This window comes from Girardinichthys multiradiatus, chromosome 2 (genome assembly GCF_021462225.1).
Source record: "Girardinichthys multiradiatus isolate DD_20200921_A chromosome 2, DD_fGirMul_XY1, whole genome shotgun sequence".
Classification (NCBI taxonomy): Eukaryota; Metazoa; Chordata; class Actinopteri; order Cyprinodontiformes; family Goodeidae; genus Girardinichthys; species Girardinichthys multiradiatus.
In genome coordinates this window covers 2,878,990-2,889,937 of record NC_061795.1, presented here as the reverse complement: position 1 = coordinate 2,889,937, position 10,948 = coordinate 2,878,990, and the positions used below count along the sequence as shown (strand labels likewise).

The following is a 10,948-nucleotide window of genomic DNA, read 5'->3' as shown; positions in this document are numbered from 1 at the left end:
TGGTCTGGCATTCATCCACATTTAACCAGAGTGTGGATGAGTGAGTTGGTGTTTTTTTTAATGTCAGAGTCTATCACACTGTGTCTGAATGCTGTTAGGATCAGTTGATAAGTTAGACATATAACTCAGAAAAACCATGATTGAAAAAGAATTGCCATCATTTTTCTTCTTCAGAAAAAGACAAATATTTAAATGAGAAACAAAATTCTGCAACAGAATTAATAAAATCTGTAACAGGACTTAATGTGGTAGTAGGAGATAAATCATTAAGTAGTGTCTCCCTTCTTCTTTTGCTCATCTAAAATTTATCTAACAACGCCACTGTTACCTTATCGCTGACACATTATCTTTCGCAGAACATAGCATTACCTTGTTTTCAAAGCTACTAAGACCTGCTTTGAAAACAAGGTAATGCTATGTTCTGCGAAAGATAATGTGTCAGCGCTGACATGCAATCAATTTTCCTTCACGTTCCAAAAAAGGGTTTTAAGACAATATAAAAGACATTAAAGAGTGCCGCCTATAGCTGCAAATAAAAAGAAAAAGAAAAATGCTTATTTATGTTACCACTGTTACCTTTTTATTAAGTAACCAAGTCTTCAGAAAACAGTTACAGGTAGTTTAGTTTTGAAAGTGTTAAACACTCGCTGAAAGATTAGCTTCTCTAACTCTGAAAATCACTAGCAAATTCATTTAATCTAGCTCTTAGAGTTCCTCATTTGTCATCAAGGTGTGTCCTCATGACAGTGAAAACCAATACACCCTCCCTTTCATTGAGATGCGAAGAAGGGGAAACTGCTGACGACTGATTGGCATCACGTTACCAAAGTCAGTGTCAGTTCATGAAGAATTCAAGAGCTACATAAGTTAAGCCACCATCTGTGACCGGCTGACACAGAATCAGAAATGTCACACACCAAATCATATTATAAAACAGTTTCAAAACACATAAGCTTACTCTTGTACATTTTGGGGATTACCCAACTTATCAAATATGTGGGGAAATAAAGTGCTCAAAAAAATTAAAGGACCACTTTTAAATCGTATAATTTCAAAATCAGGCAGTTACTTGAGGAGAGCTGGACAGGGTCGTTGGAGGTCCTTAACCCTTTGGCAGGACCGGTATTCAAAAATACTTTATTAATCCCAAAGGGAAATTAAATGTTGTTGTAGCTCATTATGAAGGTTTCTTCAAAGATCTGTTTTAGATGCTGATGACTGTGGGCAGGAAGGATCTTCTGTAGCGCTCCGTCTTACAGCAGATCTGAAGAAGCCTCTGACGTTGTTGTAGGACAGTCTCATGAAGAGGATGCTCAGGGTTCTCCATAATGTTCTTCATTTTATGAAGAATCCGTCTTTCCACAATGATCTCCAGAGGTTCCAGAGGAGTCCCCAGAACAGAGCCAGACTTCTTTATCAGCTTGTTGAGCTTTTTTAAGTCCCTGGCTCTGATGCTGCTTCCCCAGCAGATGATGGCAGAAGAGATCCCACTTTCCACAACAGACTTATAGAAGATATGCAGCATCTTGCTGCAAACACCAAAGAACCTAAGCTTCCTCAAGAAGTACAGTCTGCTCTGTCCCTTCTTGTAGATGGCTTCACAGTTGCATCTCCACTCTAGTCTGTTGTCCAGGTAAACACCGAGGTATTTATACTCCTCCACCACCTCCACTTCTTTTCCCATGATAGAAATAGTTTTTGACATATTCCTGTTTCTCTTAAAATCTACAATCATCTCCTTTGTTTTAGTCACGTTCAAAATGAGATGATTGTTTCCACACCATGCCACAAAGCGGTCCACCACCTTCCTGTACTCAGCTTCTTGTCCATCTTTGATCCACCCCATGACTGCAGAATCATCCGAGTATTTCTGCAGATGACAGGAGTCTGTCTTGTACTGGAGGTCTGAGGTGTACAGAGTGAAAAGGAATGGTGAGAGTACAGTCCCCTGTGGTGCTCCTGTGCTGCTGACTACCTGGTTAGACTCACAACCCTTCAGTCTCACAAACTGTGGTCTGTTTGTCAGGTAGTCTTTGATCCAGGAGATTGTTGAGGCCTCCACCTGAGTCTTCTGGAGTTTCTGACAAAGCAAATCAGGTTGGATTGTATTAAATGTTCTGGAGAAATCAAAGAACATGATCCTCACAGTGCTGCTGGCTTTGTCCAGATGACAGTGGGTTTGTTGAAGCAGGTGTATGATGGCATCTTCAACTCCAACTCCACAGCGATAAGCAAACTGAAGGGGGTCCTGATGGTTTACTGTTTGCTTACTCAGGTGGGCCAACAGGAGTCTCTCTAGGACCTTCATGATGTGAGATGTCATGGCAACAGGTCTATAGTCATTGAGGACTGATGGGTGAGTTTTCTTTGGTACCGGAACAAGACAGGAGGTCTTCCACAACACCGGAAACCTTCTTCTGGGCCAGGCTAAGGTTGAAGAGGTGCTGCAGAATCCCACAGAGCTGCTCTGCACAGGCCTTCAGGACTCTAGGGCTGACATGATCTGGACCTGCAGCCTTATTTCAATTCAGTCTCTCCAGTTGTCTCTTCACCTGACTTCTTGAGACACACAGGTGGAAGGGGGAGGCAAAGAGAGCATCAGCATCTTCTGATATGGTTGAAGGCAAACATGTAGAAGCAGAAGGGTCTGGGCTGAGGTGGAAGATAAAAACTCTGAGGTGTTACTGGACAGCTGTGGGTCCTGTGGGTCAAAGGAAGGTGGAATGTCTGTTTGGCTGTGAGCAGGAGAGGAGGATGCTGAGCTTGTTTCTGAACTGAACCTATTGAAGAATGTGTTCAGTTCATTGGCTCTGTCCAGACCTTCATCGGTCCGATCATCCCTCTGCCTGAAGCCTGTGATCTTCTTCATCCCTGTCCACACATCTCTGATATTGTTTTGCTGGAGCTTGCTCTCCAGCTTCTTCTTGTACACCTCATTGCTGTCTCTCAGTTTGACTTTAGGTTGCTTCTGTATTCTCCTCAATAATTCTCTGTCTCCCTCTCTGAATGCTCTTTTTTTTCTTGTTAAGCAGGTCCTTCAGGTCACTGGTGATCCAAGGTTTGTTGTTGGGGAAGCATTTCACGGTTCTGGTGGGGATGATGTTATCCACACAGAAGTTTATATAGTCGGTTACACACTCAGTCATGGCATTGATGTCCTCTCCATGTGGCTGGCACAGTGCGTCCCAGTCTGTAGCCTCAAAGCAACCTTGCAGGGGTTCTTCAGCTTCCTGTGACCATTTTCTCACAGTCCTCTTTATTACAGGTTGCCTCTGAACAAGGGGCTTATATTTTGAGCAGAGAAAAACAAGATTGTGATCTGATTTGCCTAGAGGAGGTCTTGCCGTAGAGATGTATGAGTCCTTGACATAAAACAAATCCAATGTTTTGTTTTCTCTGGTAGAGCAGCTGACAAACTGTTGAAATGTTGGAAGTGTAGCAGAGAGTGAAGCATGGTTAAAATCACCAGAAATTGCCACAGAAGCATTGGGGTTTTGTGTCTGTAGCTTAGCAACAGCTGAGGTGATGGCATCACATGCAGTGTCGGCAACAGCAGAAGGTGGAACATAAACTGTTGCCAAAATAACACTGGTGAAAATAATATGGACAAAACAGCCAACAGTTCAATATCTGGACTGCAGAGATGACACTTCACAGTTACACGGGTTGGACAATGAAACTGAAACACCTGTAATTTTAGTGTGGGAGGTTTCATGGCTAAATTGGACCAGCCTGGTAGCCAGTCTTCATTGATTGCACATTGCACCAGTAAGAGCAGAGTGTGAAGGTTCAATTAGCAGGGTAAGAGCACAGTTTGGCCCAAAATATTGAAATGCACACAACATTATGGGTGACATACCAGAGTTCAAAAGAGGACAAATTGTTGGTGCACGTCTTGCTGGCGCATCTGTGACCAAGACAGCAAGTCTTTGTGATGTATCAAGAGCCACGGTATCCAGGGTAATGTCAGCATACCACCAAGAAGGACGAACCACATCCAGCAGGATTAACTGTGGACGCAAGAGGAAGCTGTCTGAAAGGGATGTTCGGGTGCTAACCCAGATTGTATCCAAAAAACATAAAACCACGGCTGCCCAAATCACGGCAGAATTAAATGTGCACCTAAACTCTCCTGTTTTCACCAGAACTGTCCGTCGGGAGCTCCAGAGGGTTAATATACACGGCCGGGCTGCTATAGCCAAACCTTTGGTCACTCATGCCAATGCCAAAAGTCGGTTTTAATGGTGCAAGGAGCGCAAATCTTGGGCTGTGGACAATGTGAAACATGTATTGTTCTCTGATGAGTCCACCTTTACTGTTTTCCCCACATCCGGGAGAGTTACGGTGTGGAGAAGCCCCAAAGAAGCGTACCACCCAGACTGTTGCATGCCCAGAGTGAAGCATGGGGGTGGATCAGTGATGGTTTGGGCTGCCATATCATGGCATTCCTTTGGCCCAATACTTGTGCTAGATGGACACGTCACTGCTAAGGACTACCGAACCATTCTTGAGGACCATGTGCATCCAGTGGTTCAAACATTGTATCCTGAAGGCGGTGCCGTGTATCAGGGTGACAATGCACCAATACACACAGCAAGACTGGTGAACGATTGGTTTGATAAACATGAAAGTGAAGTTGAACATCTCCCATGGCCTGCACAGTCACCAGATCTAAATATTATTGAGCCACTTTGGGGTGTTTTGGAGGAGCGAGTCGGGAAACGTTTTCCTCCACCAGTATCACATAGCGACCTGGCCACTATCCTGCAAGAAGAATGGCTTAAAATCCCTCTGACCACTGTGCAGGACTTGTATATGTCATTCCCAAGATGAATTGACGCTGTATTGGCCGCAAAAGGAGGCCCTACACCATACTAATAAATTATTGTGGTCTAAAATCAGGTGTTTCAGTTTCATTGTCCAACCCCTGTACATGTCCTGGATTACACCATCTGTTGTTCACAAGTACTGCCAGTCCACCTCCTTTACATTTGCCGCTCCTCTTTAAATCTCTGTCTGCTTATATGGTTAAAAAGCCCGGCAGAGAGACGCTGGAGTCGGGGATATGATCCTGCAGTCATGTCTCAGTAAAACACATGATACTGCATGCCCGGTACTCTGGCTGGGTCCTCTGTAGGGCTTGGAGTTCATCCAACTTGTTTCCCAACGATCTCACATTGCCCATCATAATTGACGGAAGAGATGATTTGAACTTCCTCCTTCTCTCTCTTCTCTTAGCTAGTGCTCTGCATCCACGGCATCTCCTTTTCAACTCATCAAGGATTTGGGGTTGTAGTTGAAGTATTATTTGAGCTTTTGAGATATTAATCAGCTGCTCCCGGTTGTAAGAAACAACCCCGTTGCCATGGCAATGCATCATAACAACTGTCCAAAAGTAGAACAGTATTAGGAAAAATCCTCCAAGCTGCACAGCATTTGACACTGGAGAGGACAGTCGTCCAAAAAAAATCAACTGTATCCACCCCAAGAGGAATAGTTCCCAAAAAAGAATAAATCAGAATCAAAAGTAACAGAGCTACTCCAACCTGCTGCCACCTTGAGCGGCGCAATTCTAGAATTGCTCCCTTGTGCAAGGAGGAATGTGAGGAGTACTGCCAGAGCCCTAAAAACAGACCTCCAGCAAGCCCCTAGCATGAATGTCTCAGACCAAACCATTAGAAACATATCTTTTGAGGGTGGCCTGAGGGCCCGACATCCTCTAGTAGGCCCTGTGCTGATTGTCTGGTACCATAGAGCTCGACTGGCATTTACCAGAGAACAATGGAATTGGCAGGTTCGGCATTGGTGCCCTGTTCTTGTCAAAGATGAGAGCAGGTTCACTCTGAGCTCATGTGACAAACGTAAAAGGGTCTGGAGAAGCTCGGGTGAACGTTATGCTGCCTGCATAGACAAAATGACTGACCTCCATGCTCCACTGACCTAAATCCAAAACAACAGCTCTGCGACATCATGTTTTGGTCCATTCACCAGGTTGCACCTCAGACTGTCCAGGAGCTCAGTGATGCTCTGGTCAGGATCTGGGAGGAGATACCCCAGGACACTATCCGTCATCTCATAAGGAGCATGGCCCAATGTTGCCTGGCATGCATACATTAACATGGACCATACAAATTACTGAAGCCATTTTGAATTGCTGCAATGACATTACAGCAAATTGGACTGGCTTACTGCATCCATTTTTCAGTTAAAACGTCTCAGTGTCTTCAGATTAAGCCCTATGTGGGTTGATAATTTTCATTTTTATCAAATGATGTGGCATCGTTTTGTCCCTAACACAGTACCCATTCTATATCAAAATGAATATCCAGCATGATTTTTCTTCCAATTATGATCTGATGTTTTTTTCAAAGCATTCCTTTATTTTTGAGCAGTGTGGATGTAAAACAAAGGTAAAGTGGCTCACAAAAAAACAGAAGTTTTCCTGCTAAAAACTTGTCACATCATGACCAAGACAAAGCTGCCAACTCTTATCACAAAAATCAAATAATGTCAAAGCGCTTTTTGCACACTCTTTTATAACCCTTAAAACTGCTGTCATATTTTCATTACATAGTTGATGGTCATTTTGGTTTAATCTAGATACAGCTTCACCTTAGGAAAATGTACATCAAGTGTCAAAAGAAGAAAATATGGACCCAGAATGGCAAAATATGTAGGTTAGATCCTCTCCCAACACAACAGTGATGTACCTGTTTCTTTAAATAAAAGAAGGTTGACTGACTGTTAGGGAAAATGTTGAATAATGTGGTGGTCAGGTTTGTACTAACTGGAATTTTTCTCCTGGTATACACACAACAGTCGGAGAGCAATTCAAATATTGTTTTAATATATTTATAATAGAAATCAAGTCTCAGATGTGTAGGAAAAAGCTCCAAGCAAAAGTCAGATCAAGTTTTAGAAGGCTTCTACACATGAAACAACAAACGTATTGCAAATCTGTTACAGCTGTGTCTTTCAGTTTCTGACATTTGAGTGGACCAGAGCCTTTCCAGTGGGGAGGAGGATGCAGTCACTGCGACCTGCAGGAACAAAAGCATTAAGGAACGCTGAGGGACCAGATTCAATCAGTTGAGCGAGGCATGATCACGGAGCTGCTTTAGGTTGGCATGTTTCTTAGACTTCTCCCGCAAACACAGATGTGTCGGGGTTGGAGTTCTCTGTGTTTTTTTTGTATTGTCTGTGTTTGGTTTTCTAAAGGGCGTTGGAGAGCAGGAGCAGAGACAGGTGTTCTCCATTCACCTGTGATGAGGCTTCTGGAGTATTTAATCAGGAGGCAGCCAGCATGTCAGCGCTCAAATTTTAGCCTTCAGTGGTACTATTCAAGCCGACCTTTGAGCCGCTTCTCGTATTGCTTTCTTCAACCTTGTTATGAGACCTTGCTTATGAGACCTCGTTCCAAGTTTCCCATGAATGGATCTACAAACTGGTGTCTTGCTAACGCTATGCTGCTGGATTTCCTCCTGCTGATCTTTTCCTGGATTCGACCTCCTCCACGAAACCTGTCCACCCTCCACCGCTCCACTCGTGCCCACCATACAATCCTCCAAACACTGTTAACGTTCAAGGGACTAAGTATCTTGGCAGAATTCACCTCCATAGTCCCACGCTATTTCCTCCGGCCCGACTCCCTCTCCTCCTGGCGGTTTGTCAACAACCAACTAGTAAGTAATGGAACACCATTAGTTTCCCATCTTAGTTACCGTCTTAACTTACCTATGCTTTCTTCCTTACAGCTTTGCCTAGTGTGCCAAGACCGTACTTACTTCTGTGCTTTCAATAAATCTGTTAAAAACGTCCTGGTTTCCTTTGAGCGTTTACTGCATGTGGGTCAGAACTATCCGCAAAACGATGACAAGATGGAGGAAATCGAGGCACTCTATAATCAAGAAGGCAACACAAGAAAATATTGGTTAGGAGTATCGGCAAACGGAAACTAATACTGTATTTTTAGCTACGTGTTCTGTGCCTTAGGAAAGGTTCCTGCTAAATTTAATCCAGCCTTTTGTGAAAAGCCTGGTGTCAAATGGACACCTGTGCAGCATGCAATAAAGCATCGTCCCCAACTGCCAAACTGTCGTAGAAGCAGCCTTGTATTTTTCATATTTAAAACACTCTGGGGCGCGTATGGAAGAGTTCCTGGAGTACACGCATATTCAAAGTGGACTTTAGGACAAAATGGTTGTGAAATATTTTTCTGGGAGGCAGTTTTCAGTTTTGTCTACATCGGGTTCGTCTCCCGGCTGGGGGTCTTTCTGCACGGAGTTTGTTCTCCACGTGCATGAGTGGGTTCTCACCAGGTACTCCAGCTTCCTCCCACAGTCCAAAAACATGACTGTTAGGTTAATTGGTCACTCTAAATTGCTCTTAGGTGTGAATGAGTGTGTGCATGGTTGTTTGTTCTGCATTTTTCTGTATTGCCCTACGATGGATTGGCGACCTGCCCAGGGTGTACCCTGTCTCTAGCCCGTAGACTGCTGGAGATAGGCACCAGCTCCCCCGTAACCCACTATAGAACAAGCGGTATAGAACATGAATGAATATATATATATATATATATATGTATAGATATATATATGTATATATATATATATATATATGTATGTATATATGTATATATATATGTATATATATATATGTAGCTCCCGCAGCTTCACAGTGCTTCAAACAGTGAATTCAATAGCGAAGCAAAAATGCTGGGCTTTGTCCCGCCCATCGGATGCTCAGCGTCTCGTCTCCGGGGGTCTATGGGGCAGCGGGCTGGCCTCGGCTGGCCCGGACGCTCAGCTTCTGCATGATGATTGGGTGATCTGTCTGAGGCAGAATCCCTTTTTGGTTCACAGCGAAATGTGCGAATCAGCGATCTTCAAATTGAGCTTCCCCTCCTTCAAAGACCAGCATCTGCCACTGATATGTATATATACACACACTACCAGTCAAAAGTTTTAGATACACTTTCTCACTTAATGGGTCCCTTTATTTTCATGACTTTTTACATTGTAGATTCTCACCAAAGGCAACAAAACTGTGAATGAAAACACATAGAATTATGTAGTAAGCAAAAAGCTTTTTTGCTTACTACACTTTTCTAGTTTAGATTCTTCCAAATAGCCACCCTTTGCTTTGATAATTGCCTTGTTCTCTTGGCATTATCTCAGTGAGCTTCATGACGTGGTCACCAGAAATAGTTTTCCAAAAAGTTTTGAAAGAACTTCCCAGAGGTTCATTGAGAGACGGCCAAAGGTTAATATTTCAGTCATCACAGCAAAGGCCGGCTACTTTAAGGAATCTAAAATATAAAACATAATTCAAGTTCATTTTTCGTGTGCTGCATAATTCCATATTTGTTCATTCACTGTGTTGATGCCTTCAGTGAGAATCTCATACAATGTATATGGTAACTAAACAAAAACATTAAATGAAAAAGTGGTTGTAAAACTTTTGACCGGTAGTGTATATATATATATATATGTATATTTTAAAACAAATAACTTAAATATGACCTAAAATGTAATCTCACTAAACGTTTAGTTAAGTGAAAATATACCACATAAAAAATGCAGGAGAATTTCTTCTTTTCAAAACTACCTCAGCCGAAGTCCATAACAAGGAGGCGTGGCCCCGCGGAGCCAATTTCTACAAGTGTGTTCTCCAACTTCCTGTGGTATACACATTGTTTGTGCATTTCCATGGCAGCCTCCACCAACTGGTTCATTTTTTTTAAAGTGTCTTTGTTTAAAACATTGCTCCACTTTTTTAAACAGAATAAAAAGCAGTTTGTGAAAACGTATTTGGCTGAAAAGACTCCTGAAAGAGTTCTTCGGTTTTTGCGATTTAAAAGATTATTGTATTTATTTATAAAAAAATTTTTTTTTTTTGAGCTATGACTGGACTGAACAAGGTCCGGAAGCAGCAATGCAGCCCAAAACCATCACATTGCCTCCACCATGTTTAACTGTTAGTTAAACAGGGTGATGCAGTAATCAATCCTGGGTGCGGCTTGTGAAAATGAACTGAGCTGTCAAAAGTGGGAGTAAATCACAGTATATTTTCCTTTTTTTCTCCATTTCCTCATTATTGTCTGAACTCATTCAATCAATGTTATTATTAATAGTCTTATAAATTATTGATAGAATTTATTTATTTAAAAAAACCGGTCTCTAATAAAAAAAACAAAAAGGTTATGCTGCAGTGACAGAAACATCAACCATCCAGCTTCCCTAACCTGGCCTCATCTTCCCGCAGACAGCCTCCTCGGGACTGGATGTACTGTGCAAGATCCAAGGAGGTTGGCAGTCTTTCTATAACAAGGACCAGCTTTTGATCCAGATAGTACCAGTCCAGAAGGGTGACGGCAGCAAACTTTCCAACTTATTCTGGCTCACCTCTGGCCTCAGAAAACCATTGTCAGTTAACACAGTTGGTTGCTACATCTACAAAGTGCAAGTTAAAACTATGCAAAGCGTCTTTTTTAGGGACATCCCTACTAATTTCAGCAAGACAATTCCAAGCCATATTCCACACCAGTGTGGCTTCCTAGTAAAAGAGTCCGGGTACTAGACTGGCCTGCCTACAGTCCAGACCTGTCTCCTTTTGAAAATGTGGGGCGCATTAACAGAGATCCTGGACTGCTGAGCAACTGAAGTTGTACATCAAGCAAGAATGGAAAAGAATTCCTCCTACAATTAGTCTGCAGTTCCCAAAAGCTTATTGAGTTTTGTTAAAAGGAAATGTGATGTAACTCAGTGCCTCCTTCCCAGCTTTTTTAGAATGTGTTGCAAGCATCAAATTCAAAACAAATGAATATTTGCAAAAAAACAATGAAATTTATCAGTTTGAACATTAAATATATTGTCTTTGTTGTGTGTTCAATTGCATAAAGGCTGAACGGGACTTGCAAATTACTGTGTTCTGTTTTATTTACATTTTA

The 10,948-nt window shown here is 42.4% G+C and overlaps 1 long non-coding RNA gene across 1 annotated transcript; it reads left to right on the top strand.

Moving 5' to 3' along the window:
* The first annotated feature begins 6,781 nt into the window (after positions 1-6,781).
* LOC124861293 lies at positions 6,782-7,815 on the top strand. The gene is made up of 2 exons (XR_007036589.1): positions 6,782-7,682; positions 7,755-7,815. It is a non-coding gene; the product is annotated as an uncharacterized LOC124861293 (long non-coding RNA).
* The last annotated feature ends 3,133 nt before the right edge of the window (positions 7,816-10,948 follow it).